This window comes from Apteryx rowi, unplaced genomic scaffold (genome assembly GCF_003343035.1).
Source record: "Apteryx rowi isolate R43461 unplaced genomic scaffold, aptRow1 scaffold_1459, whole genome shotgun sequence".
Taxonomy (NCBI): domain Eukaryota; kingdom Metazoa; phylum Chordata; class Aves; order Apterygiformes; family Apterygidae; genus Apteryx; species Apteryx rowi.
In genome coordinates, this window is record NW_020447707.1 from 35,355 (window position 1) to 41,856 (window position 6,502).

Here is a 6,502-nt window from a genome sequence, read left to right on the forward strand (position 1 = left end):
CTTTGTGCTGTTTCATCCCACATGACTTTGATCCTGTCTTTGAAAAATGCCAAATCCCAAAGCAACCCCCAGACTCCAGCTTCCCACACAGGTCTGCCCAGCACAGAGACCTGACAGTGCAGSGGCAAAGAAGTGACCTTTCCAGGGTCCCCTTTTAGATACTTCATAGCCTGTGATCCATCTGGAGATGTTCCTGAAGGATTTATCAGCAAGTTTTGGAAAATAASTGGGTTGACGAGAGGTGTCTGCTTTCCAGAACATGAGGGGAAATCTCTCAGCTCTCTCCCTGGCTGTGCCATCTCCATGGCGGTGACCTACTGAGCCCCCAGATGACACGAGCTGAGGTCACAGTGAGATGTGCTGCATCACAGGGAGGTCTCCCCAGTGGTGCAGCGGTGTCCTCACCTCCCTGCAAGGCACAGGAGCTGCTGAGCACTGCTCACGTGCACCCCACCGCTGCTCTTCAGAGCTGCTCCATGGCAAGGATGGGGGACAGGAGGCAGCGGGGCCACGTTGGGGGCCCTCGCTGACAGGCAGAAGAGAAGGGACATGCTGGAGAGGAGTTGGACATGCTGGAGAGGAGTTTTGGGTAACGAGATGGGAAGACCTTCCCCCCCTCCCTGGCTGGAGAGGGAATCCAAGGGCAAGGGGATAAGAGAGATGGAGACCTGCTGGACCGAGACCATCAGCCTGCACCGCGGTTCCTTGCTCCCAACACCCATGCGGCTCTCCACCAAGGGCAAGGGCTTCGGGAGATCCTTCCTGAGGTGTCGCACAGAGACAGTTAACTGCAAAAATGGCTGTGGGTCCTGGGCTGTGGGGGTGGCAGAACAATGTGGGGGCTGCCACAAGAGCCTTGCCTGAGGGTCCCCTCTGGCTCAGGGGACAATGTGGCACCCAAGGACTCCTGGAGATGGGGCTGCCCTGATTCCCAAGGATCCTGTGGGACTGGCTCCATCCCCTCATGGCAGGGGGAAATCCAGGTCCAGGTTTCCCTGTGAGTGGGTCCTCCTTTGGCATCTGGCTCTGGCACAAAAGGGGTCCTGTGTCCTGGACCTGGGGTGTCCTGCAGCTCCCATGGGGCTCTCAAGAGCCTGCTGGAAATGCTCATATGGAAAATGGATCCTTCAACTTGTAATAACCCCAAGGTGTCTGCTTCTTTGGGAGAATCTGGCTTCCTTCTCCCTGGATCCTTTTACCCTTAAAACATGGCAGAGCATGTTTTGGGCTCACAGATCTTGTCCTCAGATGGCCTCAGACCCTGTCCTCCTGCTAATGGGGGTCAGACCCCTTCTTCCACACCCAGGAGACAGCCTGTTTGGGAGAGCAGCYTGGRAACAGGTGGGGGTGCCATGGCCACCCCACAAGTCCCTGCTGACCCCAAGCATTTTTATCTGAGCCGTGGGGGGCAGTGCTGGGGGCAGTCCAGCAGGGCCATCTGCCCCAGCCCCCTCCCAGACACACACCTCCTCTGCCCAGCACTGGCAGGCCCAGAGCTGCTCTGCCCCTGGCTGCCCCGTGCCCCCGGGGCTCCTCAGCCCTGTGGAGCAACACGCTGGGGCCCAGCSCGGCCACGCAGAGAGCAGCCCAGCCCTGCTGGGTGCAGTGCGAGGGAGACCGAGCCCCGGGGCTGCTGCAGGCAGGGGGCTGGGGCCCCAGGGGCGACAGGGCCCTGCCCTGCCCTGCCCTGCCCTGGGGGCAGCAGGATGCTGCCCGCGGGCTCCACCGCCCCGGAAATGCCCAGGGCCCCTGCACCAGCGCCAGGGCTGGCACCAGCACAGGCCCCGCAGCTTCTGCCCCGCGCCGACCATGGCCCCCGGGYGCAGGGCAGCCAGGAGCCCCACGGGGCCCCTGCGGCAGAGCCCAGCTCTGGCRGGGCAGCGGCCGTGCCCTGGGGCCCTGCACTGCCCAGGCACATGGGGCCGYGCTGCCCGAGGCCCTGCGATGCCCCGTGCTGCCACCCACAACATGGCGCCCACAACATGGCGCCCACCGAGGGGGGGGAAGGGAGGGGCAGAGCTAGCCGCCAGGGCAGGAGGGCGCAAGGTTTCTACGGCAATGCTCCCAGTGCTGTCCTCCTATTGGCCGGGAAGAGGAAGGCGGGGCTGGATTTGACTGATGGGTCTGTAAGCCAATCGGACTCCACCATATGGGGGGGGGAAAAGGTTGTTAAAGCGGAGCTGGAGCAAAGCCGGAGTGAGGGAGCGGGCGAGAGTGGGTGTGAGCGGGGCTGGCGGGGCTGCGGGCGCCTTCAGCTGCCGGCGGGTGCCCTCCTGCCGGGGCAGTGGCAGCGGTGCTGGCCCCGGGGTTGCTTTCCTGCAGGAGCTGGGGCAGGGGCTGGTGGGGCCGTGAGCACGGCACAGAGCAACTGGGAACAGAGCGGGCAGCTGCCCTGCAGCCAGACGTGCCGGCCTGCCCCGAGCAGCTGGGCCGGGGCGGCTGCTGGGGTTGGGGGCAGGAACCTTTGCCCCTGCCGGGTGTTGGAGACCCATGTGAAAGCCTTTCCCTGAGCTGCTGCTGCCAGTGCAGCCCCCAGGTGCTGCTCAGAGCTGCGTTTGGGAGCTGCTGGGCAAAGTGTGAGCAGGCTGCTGGTGTCCTCGCGAGGGGCCCTTCCCAATGGTCTCTTTTGTTCTGAAAACTGTGCTTCCGAGTGTCTCTGAGAGAGGCTGTCCCCACATGTCATGCCGTGCCTTAGCTGTTGTTTATGCTCCAGGCCTCTTGCTTCACCCCAAGACCTGTGACCCTGGCAGCAGCCTGCAGGGTGTTTCCAGAGCAGCTCTGTAAGTGGGAGCTGTTTTGCTTGTCAAGGGCCTGGAAAGCAGATGAACAGCCAGGCGTTGCACTTGCTGTTGTTATGAGCCCTACTCCTAGGTCAGGGTGAAGAGTTGCTGAATTGTGGCTCTTCTGGTTTCACCAACTGAGATGCCCCGGCCTGAGTCCTTCCGCGTGTCTCCAATTGTCAGGGCACGAAACAGGAGAATGCTGGTTGTCCTGGATGTGTAGAGGATTTGCTGGGTTTGTTCAGCACTGGGGAAGGAACCAGACTTGTGAGTTGCGGAAAGGCTTCTCCCTCTGCCTGGGACATGAGGCCCTGCTGTCTTGCTACRTGTAGAGACTACCTGGGCAAAAGCTAATCTTTTCTTGGGGTAGTAACTGGTCCGTAATGGGTGTTTTCCTGCACTCTGAGCATTGTGAAACCACAAGGTGAATCACGAGGGTGTTGAGCCTAGTCCCTGTTCCTATCATCTGGGGGGAGGGGGTGAGAAGAGGTTCAGAGGGCGGAGAGCAAGAAGGGTTTGAGAGTGCAGAGACTAGAGTGGAGAACTTGGTGTGATGTGCCTCCCATTTATGCAGCACACATGGATGTAGACAGGATGGCCTTTCCCTAAAGGCAGTGTTGGGATTCATTTGTCTGGGCACAGGTAGGAAATCCAATATGCCCTGCAGCACTGGTGCAGTGCCACTGCAAAGAGCAATTGTTTTCCTGTAGGTTCCAGGCTGTATCTGCTAGACACGTGGTTTTGCTGGACACCCCAGGCATCTGACATGGCCCTGCCAGCCTATTTTATGTCATTAAATCAAGTGTCTGCGCTGAATTACATTAGCTCTTTGTAACATTGGGATCTTCATCTGTCTCAGCTTCCGAGTGAGTGGAACACTAGTTGTAGTAGGCATCTAGTGTCATTTCAGATGGCCAAGGAAATTCCCCACCTGCTCTCTCCCTGATGCTCTAGGAGAATGCAGGTCTCACAATCACTCCATCAGAGCAAGCAGACACTGGTACATGCCTTGGACCACCGCTGTCTCTTCAACTGTCCCCAGGTGTTTGCATGTGAGCAACTGACTCCCACCCTCCAGCTCCAGGGATTATAACCAGGGCTTAGACAAGGAGCTTGAGTGCAGACATCTCTGTTGTGCCCACTTCAGCTTGGGCAAGGGGAATCCCACCTCCTGTGTGTCTGTGGAGTTCATGAGAGTTAGCTGAATCCCACTGCATGCCAGGGGCTTCTAAAAGGGGCATGAGATGCCCAAATTGACCCATCTGAATCAACACCTGAACCATGGGAAAATGAGCTTCCTTCTTGGCCCTTTCTAGGTGTCCTGCCTAGTTAAGATGTGGGAATATGGCTTTCCAGGGTGGGACATTTCCACCTCTCGTACATAACCATCCTCTGATGAAACAAGTGACAATGCTGTAATTGGTCTCTCTTCATTGTTTAGAGAGGGACCAAAGGTGATTATTTTGGTTTACCTCAGTGAACATTTCCCAGGAGGAGGCAGCACGAGGGACAGAGAAATTCATGCCTTCAGCTGGGCCACTATTGCGGAGCAGGGCCAGGCTCCTGGGATGGTAGGAGCTCATGGCAACCTGACAGTACTGTTGAGAGACAGCTGTGTGCAGGAGCAGCTCCTCTGCCAAGAGCAGCAGGTCTCCAGGCACTGCCTGCTGCTGCTGCCAGGAGACAAGACAAGGCAGAGAGAAGTGAAAGGCAGTGTGGAGTGGGAGGACAGATGACAGTGTATTGTGGGAGAAATCTTCACAGGCCTTGTCACAGTAAATCTCTGGCTGCAGGGCAATGCTACCGAGGTTCCTGGAGGGGTCTGCTAAAGCCAACACATCCCATCCCACATCTTTTTTTTAAAGATGTCATTCCCAGTTTTTTCTTTGCAGAGTAGAAAGAGGTGCATCAGAGCAGGAATCTGTCTCCACACTGTCACAGGGAGAGGGCATCCTGCTCCTTTTTCTTGGGGACAGCTGCAGGGGTATGAAGCTGGGGTGTGCACACTTGTCTGCATGCACTGTAATTCAGAGCACTGTTCCTGTGGCCCAGGGTGCTGTGTGCCCGGGGCAGTGAGTTTGCCACCTGCGAGGGTCAGCACTCAGCCTGCCCGGGGAGCTCCCCACAGCACTGCGGGGAGAAGCTCTGGGTGGGAGGAGAGACTCCCGTCAGGGCAGGTTCATTCTGCTGCTGAGAGGATGTTGCATGGGTCAGGGCTACCCACAGCTCCAGCTCACCCTGAGGACATTTCTGGAGGGGCCTTTTCAAAAGGAAGGTCAAAGCAGGGGATACATGAAAGGGAAGGAGCTGTCATGAATCTGAGCTTTCAGTTATTTCCTGTTTGGGTGGGGTGAAATGGGATTGGATCTGTCAGGTTTAGACAGGGGACTGAAGCAGTGACACTAATAGAGGAGCAGTTCTGGGAGAGACTCAGCAAATGCCTTCATSCACCCCTCAGCCTAAGGACAGAACCAGCATCCCCTTTCCAGCCTCAGCAAAGTTTGTCTCACCTGCTCCGTAGCACCTGCAAACACAGAGGTGCCCCTGGGCAGTGTCCTGCACCTGGGAGGTTTCTGCAGGGCAGAGCTGAGCTCCAGTGGGTGGGATGGGGTGTGTGAGCACTGACAGGGGAGAGACGTGGGGATGGAGAAACAGCTCCCCACAGGGACGGCTCCAGGCAGCAGAGTCAAGGTCAGATTGTGAGAGGAAATTATCTACTCCAATGCCTCCTCTCCTCTTCCAGCCAGCACAGCCCTCTGCTCTCAAGGCTGGGGGGGTGCAGGGCATGAGTCATTTCCTCAGCAGCCAGACCTCCAGGAGAGGAGACACTTGTGAGTGCCCCTCTGTCCCTCCCTGTCCCTGCCTCCCTCCGCACAAATATCATGGTATTGCTCCATGTTTCCCACTTGCCCATGCTGCCCTTGTGCTTCCCCTTGGACTCTCTGGGCAGGGGGGTTTCTCATGCAGTTCAGACACTGATCCTGTGGGTCCTGCCATGCAGACGTGTCCTTGACAGTGAGGTGCCCAAGTGCCTCTCCAACCTGTGGGTGTCTGGGCAATGCAGTGTGGGGGTCTGGGAAAGAGCCAACTCTCTTGTCAGGACACTCCATCCTTAGGACATTCMACCATTTCCCTGGGGTTTCTGACTGGGCTGCAAGCTGCCCTCCACAAGGACACAGCTCTCCCATTGCAGCTGCGTGACATGTAGCTGCCCCAGGGAGAAGCCACCTAGATCCTGAGGCCACACTGAGACATGCTGCTGGGTGGCTGGATGTGGGCAGCTGGAAGGATCGTGATGTGTTGCTGGCTAGAAGGGGAGGGCTGAGACCTGCCTCACATTCCCTCAGAAAGAGTGCTGATGGGCACTTTACAAGAGGATTCCTCTGCTCTCCGTGGTGTTGTTTCTTTTTTTGGGTAACACGAGTGCAGCTRTCCTCCACCGCTGAGGTGAGAGCACAGGGCAGATRGAAACAAGGCAGCTGGACAGGTCAGCTCTGCTCCTTCTGCCCTAAAGCCAGAGTGAATCCTTTTGCCTCTCCAGAATCACAGCTGCTCACTCTGAGTGCAGCAGCAATGCTGAGGATTCCTACCTCCAGGAATTCCTCCTCCAGTGTGACAGGGTCAGCTAAAGAAAAGCAAAAAAGCCTAACACTATTAATGACTCCACATTATGTGGAAGTGGGAGTGAAGATTCTGAAAAATGCCTTCAACATTATGAGTGG